The sequence below is a fragment of the Grammomys surdaster genome, unplaced genomic scaffold (genome assembly GCF_004785775.1).
Source record: "Grammomys surdaster isolate TR1022 unplaced genomic scaffold, NIH_TR_1.0 126546, whole genome shotgun sequence".
NCBI lineage: Eukaryota > Metazoa > Chordata > Mammalia > Rodentia > Muridae > Grammomys > Grammomys surdaster.
This window is the reverse complement of record NW_021621338.1, coordinates 4,349,533-4,360,640: the sequence shown is the minus strand read 5'-3', so window position 1 is coordinate 4,360,640 and position 11,108 is coordinate 4,349,533. Positions and strand designations below refer to the sequence as shown.

Genomic DNA, 11,108 nt, shown 5'->3' with positions numbered 1-11,108 from the left:
TCTCTCTCTCTCTCTCTCTCTCTCTCTCTCTCTCTCTCTCTCTCTCTGCCTTCTTGTGTCTTCATGTCTCCCCCACTCCCCCATGTACAGAGTTTGGTCTCTAAATCATTTTGTTGTGCCCCCCCTTCTTTCCTCAGGATGACTAAAGCTGCAGGAGCCCAGGAATTTAGGCCTGTGAACCTTCCCCTCCCAATAACCTCCGTCCTCTCCTCTTCCCCTCCCTCCTTCCCTGAATCTCTAGCAATGGGATGTAACTCTCCTTTTCAGGAAGACGATAGACCTTGAAAATTCCTACAAGCCTTGAGTCTCTGGGACCTAGGAGAACAGAGAGAGGAAAGGCCATCCCTCCAGAGAGATGGAGGGAAGGAAAAAAGAAAGAAAAGGGAAACACTCATTTCCTTTCCCTCTAGGTGTCCCAGACAGCTTTATTCAGCTTCCACAGCCTGCCTAATATCCCAAGAGTGTCTCCACCCGTCACCTTGTCACCTTGCCACGCCCACCTCACAGCTCCACGTAGATTCCCTCTGAGCCATCGTCTCTTACCTCAGAGCTCACCTGCCTTGTGTCTGCTCCTCACAAGCCTCCAATCTTACCAAGGAGAGAAATAACCTGCCTGGAAGAATCTTGAAATAAAGAACTGGGGCTGAGGACTGACCCAGGGCCTGCTGCCCACCAAGGCTGGGTTGGGAGGATGCCAGAGAACATAGGCTTCCTCTTAGTTCACCTTCAGTGGACCAACAGGAAGGGCTAGCCCCATGAACCTCTACAGTTATCTTGATCCAGGCTGTCTCCTGCATGGTTTTTTCCTTTTGTTTTATTTTTTTCTTGTTGTTTTGTCTTTGTTTTTATGATAGTAGATTTGATGCTTGAACTGAGGGCCTCAACTGTTCCAGGAAAGAACATTATCTCTGAGCATCTTCCCACAGTCCAACTCCCGGGTTTTTGACTTGGGGGTGGGTAGGAGGCAGCCTAGACAGAGCTCCAGAATCCAGGTCCTCTGTCAGCCTCTGTCCTGGTTATATCACTGGGACTGGGCTATGCTGGCTCTCTCACCTTGGCAGCAGGCAGCACCTGCTATGTGCTTGGCATCCAACTAGATAGTGGGGAGAAAATGGTGTCACCTATTCTCTTGGATCTGGCTAATTACAGTGTCTTTTAAAAGAAATTACAGCCTTGACAGCACCTGGGGACCTAGAAAGGTTCTAAAGGTGAGCACCTCAGAGATTGGAGAGGTCTCTCTAAAGAGGAGTGCTCCAGCTGATACCTAAGAGAGTAACCAGGAGGCACAAGGCAGGAAGGACATTTTAAGCAGAGAGCAGCCATTGTCAAAATCCTGCTAGGAGCATGGAATGGGGATGGGGAGGGGTGGGGAAGGGACGGGATGGGAGGAGTCACTGAACATGTGGCAAAACAAAGTTGGCAGTTAGGCTCAGGGATTGGGGTGATCAGATCAAGGAAAGCTTTCTAGTTATGGAAGTGATTTTTTTTTAAATTATTGTTTTAAAAGTAGTAAAGGGCTTGGGGCCTGGTGGTGCATGGATTTAATCCCAGCATTCAGAAGGCTGAAGCAGCCAGATCTCTGTGGGTTTGAGGCCAGCCTGGTCTAAAAATAGAGTTCCAGGACAGCCAGGGTGGTGGTTGTAAAGAGAAACCCTGTCTTGAAAAACCCAAAACCAAACAAACAAACAAAGTAGAAGCCGGGGAGGTAATTCATCTGTTAAGAGCGCTTACTGCTTGGAAAATGTATTCAATATGTCTAACCCACTGGGCACAGTAGCTTTGCCTGCCCCTCCCCTCATGAACATACTCACAACCCTTATATTATCCACGTGTCTTGTAATAAATCACTGACTATTTGATACTATGTATACTGTACTGAAATGAAGAATGGGTACAGCACACATAGGTGGGTATTTTATAGACAAGAAGAGTTTAAAAAACAAGCAAACACCTGCAAAACACAACATGCAAAACATACAGGCATCACAGTGTACAGGAGGGATCATCTCATGTTACCCCCTGGCATGGCTGTCCAGGAGCTCAAGAGAACATCCTACTGCATATGACTAGCCCCCGATATGAGATCCAAAGGGTAGAGTTTAGTGGATGCAGAGAACTTTCATGCCTTCATGAAGACAAACATTGTAAGCTGGGTGAGCCAAGAGTAGTTCATACATAGCTACGCACCACCATAACAGTATGGGGTAGTGTCTCTGGGGTTGGGAGAAGGAGGCAGTTGGGTCTCTAGGAGCCTGTGGCTAGCAAAAGACTGTCTTTTCATGGAAGTTCATTTCATTGGTGTGCAAGTAATGGTACATTTATTTCATCCTCTTCTCTGTATTCATCATTTTTCTGGGAAAAAGGTGTGTGTGTGCACGCACACGAGCACGAGCACATGGCTACACCATGAGCATGTTAACAGACACACAGTCAGATTTGTTTCTATAGTTAGGAAAGCCACAAAGGTAGAAATGCATTCTCTTACTTTGCTTGCAGTGCTGAGGTTTGAACTCAGGGCCTTGGGCTACACCACATCCCTAGCCTAGAACTATCCCTCAGTCCTCTGTATGTCCAGTCTTTTAAGTTCTAGAAGGTCCTTGGACCAAGTCCATAAACGCCTCATGGGACTGGCTCAGCAGGAAACAGAACATACCTTTAAGGAGATCTGTGTGTATTCTATAGAGCTGTGGTTCTCAACTTTCCTAATGTTGTGACCTTTTAATTCAGTCCAGTTCTTCATGTTGTGGTGACCCCCAACCATAAAATTATTTTTTTTTGTTGCTGCTTCAGAACTAATTTTGCTGATGTCATGAACTATAACCTAAATATCTGAGTTTTCTGGTGGTCCTAGGTAATCCCTGTGAAAGGGCCTCCACCCACAGGCGGAGGTTGCTGTGGAGAAACATCGAATAAAGTTACAAGGTTGAGGGTCATAGGTGCCTTCTGGTTTTCCCAGAAGCCCAGAGGTGACCTCCCTCTCCTCCAACATCCATTCTGCACTGGTTGGCCACACAAAACAATGTTCCCAGCAGTGGGGTGACAAGATATGACAGGAGTAAAAGAGAGAGACCAATGTAGGAAAAAAATTTCCTATGTGGAAAATTTCACGTGGCGATTTCACTCGGGCAATAGGGCACGGTCAGCCCCAGGCTTTGAAAAGGTGTGTTATGACACTCCCTGTAGAGACAAACTAAGAGAGGGTCTAAGCGGGAGCGAGAAGTCCGGTTACAAGGCTCTGGACTGGCTGACCAAAGAATGTGGTTTTCACCTAGGTGTGGGATAGAGGGGAAAGGAGAAGGGGACCAGTGACCAGTGTCAAGGATCTAGAATGACTAGGAGTGACAGGACACCCAGTGAGAGAGCAGGAGGCCTCAAGGATGCCTCTGGGTTTAATGCCTAACAGAATGGACGTTGGTGTCATTCATCCTGAAAGGAACACTCAAGGGCGCTCAACAATGGGCAAGGTTGTTTGGGGGAGTTTGGGCTGTGTATTCAAGATGCTTCGAAAAAAGCAGGCAAGCAGTTAGAGAGGCAGGTCTGGGGCACAGGTGTGTAGGGTACAATTAGTTAGATATATGGGCTGAGTCATCGGGTGTAGGGTACAATTACCCTGGATTCCTCAGAGGACAGACTGAGCTGAGAGTAGCCTTGAGGAAGGACGATCAGTAATGGGTAAATGAGGGACAAGGATGCAGAGGAGACAGAGGAGGAGCTGCAGACAGGAGACAAAGAGATGACAGTTTCACAGAAGCCGAGATAAGGTTCTGCCTCAGGAGGTAGAAAACAGACAGACCTCGAGGGGTCAATAAAAGGAATGTGTTCTAGAAAGCAGGAAGAAAAACACTGAGTGAGCTAAACCCCAGGCCAACTGTGCTGATGCCCAAACACCAGTTTTCTTGCCATGAAACATTCGTTGGCACTGGTTGACTTGCCGAATACAACCCATGCCTAACTTGGCACCCCCTGCCCCATTCCAGTTTGCTCTGGCTTGTCTTCCAGTGTTATCTTGTATTTTGTCTCCTGGAGAAGCCCTGGCCTACAACAGCTCTTGGTCAGGTCTTAAGCCCTGGCCCACCCACCCCCCTTTTACATTCTGGACCTCACTTCGCATTCAGCCCTGGTGAACACCAGCTTCCATCATGATCTTATTCTGTATGTTTCTCTCTTCTGGATGTGTTAAAAGATACAAGCCGAGTCTCTGGCCTGAAGATGACACTTTATAACTTGACTGATGTTGACTTGCCAGAGAGGGGACACTATTCTGCAGGGAAGGGTAACCCAAGGCAATTAAGTAGAGTGGTATATCCTCACCCAACCAGGTCTTCTGAGCTTAGATAAGAAACTGGAGAGCCCAACAGATTCCTAAGCAGGGCCCTTTCTGGGCACACAGACACCTTGGTTAACTTCAAAAGTCTGCTCACAAAGTCCTAGAACAGTGCCACAGCGCCATCTCCTGGCAAATGGCACACTGTTCCTTAAAGACTGAAAGTTTGTCTACAGGACAGAAAAAAATGTGAACCTAGAATGAACTCCAATTTATAAGGGTAGAAATACGGCTTAGGAACTGCAAAACAAAGCCTGGAAAAGATGTGGAGAAAGCCCTTGTGTATTGGGGGTGAAGCTGTAAATCTGTGATTTCTGGAGATTTAGCTTCAGACACCTCATAGGACTTCCAAACAGATACTAGAAAGAAGTCATTCAAAGGGAGAAAAACTGTATATAGGTGAAACTGTAACTATGAGTACATTTTGGATGTCTGGAGAGTTGGAAGTAGCCATGTTTATACACAATCATGGCTTGATCACCTGATAGAATATTACATGGGCATCAGCATGGTCTGTAGAGGAAGTTCCAGGGGGCTTCCCAAAAAAAAATTCTGTATCAGAAAATCAGTGTGTGTGTGTGTGTGTGTGTGTGTGTGTGTGTGTGTGTGTGTGTAGGGAGGGAGAGAGAGTATTATACAGGTGTTAAAATGTGGAGTTCACTTATTGTATCAGAACCAGGAATATTCACTATAAAATGTCAAGTGATAAAATGATCCCCAAATGTAATTTTTTTCAAAGTCTCATGTATCCCAAACCAGGTAAGTATCCAAGGATGGTCTTGAGCCTTCTTGTCACCCTGCCTTTATCCCCAGTGCTGGGGTTACAGGTGTGCATCACACTACAGGCTTAAGCAATGCTGGGATTGCACTGAGGGTCCTCTACGTGCTCCGCAAGCACTCTACCAACCGAGCCACATCCCCGACCTTGCTCATTTTTGTTATCGAGACATCAGCTATTTAATGGAAAAAATAAGCAGGGAATTGATTAGGAACGTACTGCAAGCTCAGAAGGCTAAGTTTCCTTTGGGTACAGTTATGGTCAGAGACTTGCAGAGTTTCTCCAAGTGTCTCTCCCCCTTGCACAGGCCTGGCCTAGAGCATGTGATTCATCAATGTCTGTGGAGCCTCGAGGTGAATGTGACATAGGGCCTGACATACCTGCCACCTTCCTCCGCGCCATGCTACCCCTGCCCTTCAGCCTGAGGCCTCCAGTTATTCATTCTGACTCAGTGCAGTTGCCACTGAGCTAGGGAAGGCTCGCCTTTTGGATGTGTGTCAGAATCACACATCCAAAAGAGTGGAAAGAAAATGACCCCATGTCTCTTGAGTCTTAGGCATGTAAAACGGATCAGTAACAGGAACGGTTCTCTAGATATAAATGTTGAGATGACTTTGTGGTACAAGAGGTTTGCTTAAAGCAACATCTGTAAAATAGGGTTTGGGCACACAAGCTTCAGCCAGTCCCTAACCCAGGAGCCCTGAGGGAGTTTGTACTGCAGGTGACCCTTGCCAAGTTGAAATGGCCATGTCATGCCTTTGCTGTCTTTGTCATTGGCTATATGAATGGCCCCAGCCAGAGATGTTTTCTGCCACTGAGGTGTTGACTGCAGGGGAGCTGATGATTGGAGACCTGTGTCTGCTGACCACAGTCCTGGTAGCCAGTCCTTGAAGAGGAGGCTGGTTTGACTTGGCTCTGTGTTCACATGGATCATGTGTTTGGCAGAAGAGGAAATTAGAGCCATGGTCATCATCAGGAGTGAGATGTCCCATGGAGACATTATTGCCTATGACCAAAGTGAACCCACAAGACACTCAGCAGGCTCAAGGATGCAGAATGTCCTTCCTCTTGATTTTTTTTTAAGATTTTATTTATTGAATGTATATGAGTACACTGTAGTTGTCTTCAGACACACCAGAAGAGGGCATGAGATCCCATGGTTGTGAGCCACCATGTTGCTGGGAATTGAACTCAGGACCTCAGGAGGAAGAGTCAGTGCTCTTAATCGCTGAGCCATCTCTCCAGCCCCTCCTGATTGTTTATCAAGGATTTCTGGTCCTCCCTCCCGGAGCTCCCTGTATGCCACATCACACGTTTAACCCTGTTTTTATCACAAGGCTTAGTTGCTACCCTCACATGGCCACTGCCTGCTTCCCAGACACACCAGGTGTCTCCATTGCTCAGACCCTGCCCCCACAGTTACACCTTACCAACCACTTTAGGTCATTCTACTTGAAATTTCAGAAGGCAAGCAAAATCTTATTAGTTGAATTTGAAGATAGCCAAGGTATGATCAAATTCAGAAAAATTGTTTATCAGCTATGAAAATTCAGGCAGAGTCTGTGCCTTCCATAAGGATTTTAATGTTCAGGGCCAACTCCCCAGAGCTATGTAAGGGTTAGATAGCATCCTGAACACACAGAAAAAGATCAATATCAAAAGATACCAGGGCTGGTTATGGTGACACATGCCTTTAATCCCAGCACTCGGGAGGCAGATGCAGATTGATCTTTGTGTGTTTGAGGCCAACCTGGTCTACATAGTGAGTTCCAGGACAGATAGAGATATGTAGAGAAACCCTGTCTCAACAACAACAACAAAAATACTAGGTATCTTCCCCCAAATCATTTGTATTTTCTTTTTTTTCAAACATGGTCTCATATAACCCAGGCTGGCAAGCCGTCAACTTTCAACCCTTCTTCTTTTGTCTCCCAAGTACCAGAATTACTGGTTGCTAGGAACCGAACCTGGGTCTCCTGGAAGAGTAGCAAGCACTCTTAACTGCTGAGACATCTCTCTAGGCCCATTTTTTTTTTAAGTGAAGAATTTGGGATGAGAATCAAATATTTCTGCACTAGATGAGGATAATTCCTAAAGAACCAGAGGTGTCTCTTACCTTAGAACTTTAAATTAAAATGAGACAATTTAAGGAATGTTGGGAGCCGACTCCTGGCAGAAAACAGCTATCATCTTTGCAGCCATCTCAAGCCATATACCCTGGCAACAGACTTGTTTTCAACAGCCCACAACAGCTGAGCACACTCTGCTAAACATCTTGTTTTTCTCACATATCTTGTTTTGCTGTTTAGTGCCCCCAGCTGCAAGGCGCACGTGGTATCCACACTGCAAGGCACGTGATGTAGTACCTTCAGCTGTGCTTGTCCAAGAGGACAAGGCACGTGGTAAAGGGTATAAATACCCAGGATTTCCTTTCAATAAATGAGACTTGATCAGCCCCTCTGTCTTGTCTCCATGCTTTGCGTCTCTTGCCCCTCCATCCCCACTCTCTCTCTTGCTAGACCCTGACCCGCAGACCAGAGCAGCAGCTCAGGCCGGGACAAAGTGGCCCCTGAACGTGGGGCAGAACGGGTCATTACACAGGAATAAATGCTAAGTCATAGTAGTTTACATAGAACACAGATAAAGCAAAATATAGGACAAGTCAAGCGTGTTTGGCATCTGGAGGAACATGACCTATGCCCAGATGTTAAACTCGTGCATGAAAAAAGGAGAAACTGAGGGAGAGCAACAGCAGCCAGTGTTCCTGAGCACCTCAAAGGACAATCTGGGCTCTCACTATATGTCAAGTCTCCTGTGTGACTGGCGCGCCTGAGAGGCTAGAGGACCCATTTGGCAACTTGTGGATCTTTGTCATTTTTTCCAACAATGGTGTGCTCCAGGAAGGCCGAGCGCTATTTTTATCTGACCCTTTCCCCATATGACAATGAATGTGTCTGAGTCTTAACTCAGTCTAGACCCCACAATCCTTGTGTGGTGAATCCTAGAAGCCAGCAGAGGGCATCATATGCCAAAGAACAGATCGCACCCGCCGGTGCCACAGAGTCGGGGAAAGCTGCTTGGGTTCAGTGAGATCTCAGAGGGCCTAGACCACAGCTGCTCCGGGCTAGACCTCTGCTGCTCGGGGCTAGACCATAGCTGCTCTGGTCAAAGTCCTGAGAAAGGACAGGGTCAACCAGTGGGGTCTGGGAAAAGTTTTTTTTTTTTTCTCTCTCTAGATTAATAATTGAAATCTACCCTCAGCCGTGAAGAATAGCATTCCGTTCCAGCGCCACCTTTCCGTGGGGACTCTACACTGGTGATAAGACTGTGCTTCTCTTTCTCTTATATAGCATTTTTCAAAATGTTCTTCAGGAAAAAGATACACAGCATCATTAGAACCTGCTGCGTTCCACAGAAGACTCAGCGGCATCGCCTGCCGCCAAGTATGAAGTGAGTTTGTGATTTCAAGATGTTCTAACAAAATTAGTTGATGGTTATTTTTTTTTAAAGAAAAAATGCAAAGTGCTTATAAGTAGGAAGATTATTACTCCTCTAGCAGCATCATTATGAAACGTGGGCACTACGTGAACCAACAAAGCCAAAATAGTCTGTGAGTGAGATAAACAGGAACACAGCCAGAATCAGTCCTCAAAATTGATGCATTTCTCAAAGCAATGCCTTGAGAACAAGAAAATCCTCCCTCCTCATTCTCTCCTCCTCCTCTTCTTCCTCCCCTCCCCTTCTTCTCCCTACTCTTCCTCCTCCCCTGCTCTTCCTCCCCCTCCTCTTCCTACCCCCTCCTCTTCCTCCTCCCCTCCTCTTCGTCTCCCCTTCCTCTTCTTCCTCCTCCTCTTCTTCTTTGCTTTTCTTTTTCCTTTTTTTCCCCTTCAGACCAGGCTGGCTTCAAACTCAGAGATCAACCTATGCCTCCCAAGTGTTGAGATTAAAGGTGTGTGCCTCCACTGTCCAGAATGAATTCTCTTTTGAAAAACATTTGTTTGTTTGCTTGATTGAAGAAAGGCCACCTCCTACTCATTACATAGCTAAGAATGACTTTGAACTTCTGATCTTCCTGCCTCCATCTCCCAAGGGCTGAGATAACAGGTCTTTGCCACCATGCCTGCTTTATGTAGTGCTGGACATCAAATCCAGTCCCTTCAGCATGGTAGGTAAACATTCCACGTTCACAGACGCTTTTCCGTTTTATGCCTGTCTACATTCTTAGGAAATTTCTAGTGATAGTGTTAATATTCTGTCTAAACTCCACCTCCACAGTTTTCTGGCAACACCCAGGTATGCCCCTCCCCACAGTTACCTGGCAACAGCCAGGTAGGCCTGCCCACAATAAAAGGGGCTGCTTGCCGCCTCCTCTTTCTCTTACTCTCTTGCTCTTTTGCCTCTAGTTTCTCTCTGTCTCCTAGCCTCTCCCCCCTCTCTCCACATGGTCATGGCTGGCCTCCACTTCTCTCCTCTCTCTCTCTCCTCTTTCTCCACCATCTTCTCCCATTCCCCTATTGCCCTATCTCCTGAATAACCCCCACCCCCAGCCCTGAACCGTTTGGTCTGGTGTTGTCTGTTCTAAACTGAGCGCCAAAGTCTCACAAATATGCATTTGTTACTTTTGAAACATCAACTCTGCAAGAGAGATATTACTAATTCCCATTTTAGGAATGTGAGGATCAAAGCTCAGTTAACGTCTGCTGTGATCTACTGAGAGTCACGTGGCTAGTGTAGGCATGTCTGAGGCTAGGCCGAGCAAGGACTCTATTGAGACCTTAAAACAATGAGGCTGCGATCTAACCAAAGTTGTTGTCTTTTGGTTTTGGTACCAGGTACTGAACCTAGAGCTTGGTAGACGATGGACAAACCATCGGGCTCTAACGTTACCTGAGAGCTGGCTATTGGTTCTAGGTGAACTAGAACTGCTTAGGACAGTCAAGCACCAGCTCTGTGAATGGGAACCTGCATCTGACCTAGAGGTGACATTTTTATAGCCTCATTTTATTTCTCTTTTGCAGAACCTAGGGTTGAGCTTGGGCCTCACACGTTAGGTGAGAATTGTCCCACTGACCCCTAAAGTTGACACCTAACACTGTGTAGCTAGTAGGGGATTACTAAAGAAGCTCAGAGAGAGAAAGAAGAGAAAGGCAGAGAAGAAATGATAGTGAGAATGATAAGCAAAGCCCCTGCATATGAACGCAACATGGTAGACAGGGTAGAGGCTGTTCTGAATGGTGGAGCTGAGCTGTGATATTGGAAGATGCTGTGATACCAGGTTAGACAGTGAGACTGAACTCGACAATTATTTTTTTAAGATGTATATATTTATTTTATGTATATGAGTACACTGCAGCTGTCTTCAGACACACCCAAAGAAAGGCATCCAATCCCATTACAGATGGTTGTGAGCCACCATGTGGTTGCTGGGAACTGAACCCAGGACCTTTGGAAGAGCAATCGGTGCTCTTAACTGCTGAGACATCTCTCCAGCCTGACCTTGATCATTATTGTAACTAGGTACTCCCTGGGCCCACGCCACACACCCTGAGACTTTGGGCTGTGGTAGAAAAATACTTCTAGGTACCAGCAGCTAGGCTGGGGGATGTTTCTTTGGGGGATAAAGTACAGGCAAAGATACTCTCTTCCTCTGTGGAGGACATGGACCTCAGAACTGATATTGCCAGCTCTGTATTTGAGAAAACGAGGGTTAAGATAAAAGGAAAACATACCAGAGTTCCCAGTTTAAATCAAATATAAGCATTCCCTCCTCCCAGTGCCCGGGCAGCCAATCAATTTTCAAATCAGTTAAAACAAGTGAAACGGAGTTATCCATGGCACGTGACTGAAAAGATTCTTTTGTTTTGGTTTGGTTTTTTTGTTTTTTGTTTTTTGTTGTTGTTTTGTTTTTTGAGACAGGGTTTCTCTGTATAGCCCTGGCTGTCCTGGAACTCACTCTGTAGACCAGGCTGGCCTCGAACTCAGAAATCCGCCTGCCTCTGCCTCCCA

The 11,108-nt window shown here is 46.3% G+C and overlaps 1 long non-coding RNA gene across 1 annotated transcript in view; it reads left to right on the top strand.

Moving 5' to 3' along the window:
* The window catches only part of LOC114615072, an 8,167-nt gene extending 7,601 nt beyond the window's left edge, over positions 1-566 (top strand). The window contains exon 4 of the long non-coding RNA XR_003710421.1: positions 411-566. This is a non-coding gene — a long non-coding RNA (uncharacterized LOC114615072). The remainder of the gene's footprint in view (positions 1-410) is intronic.
* The last annotated feature ends 10,542 nt before the right edge of the window (positions 567-11,108 follow it).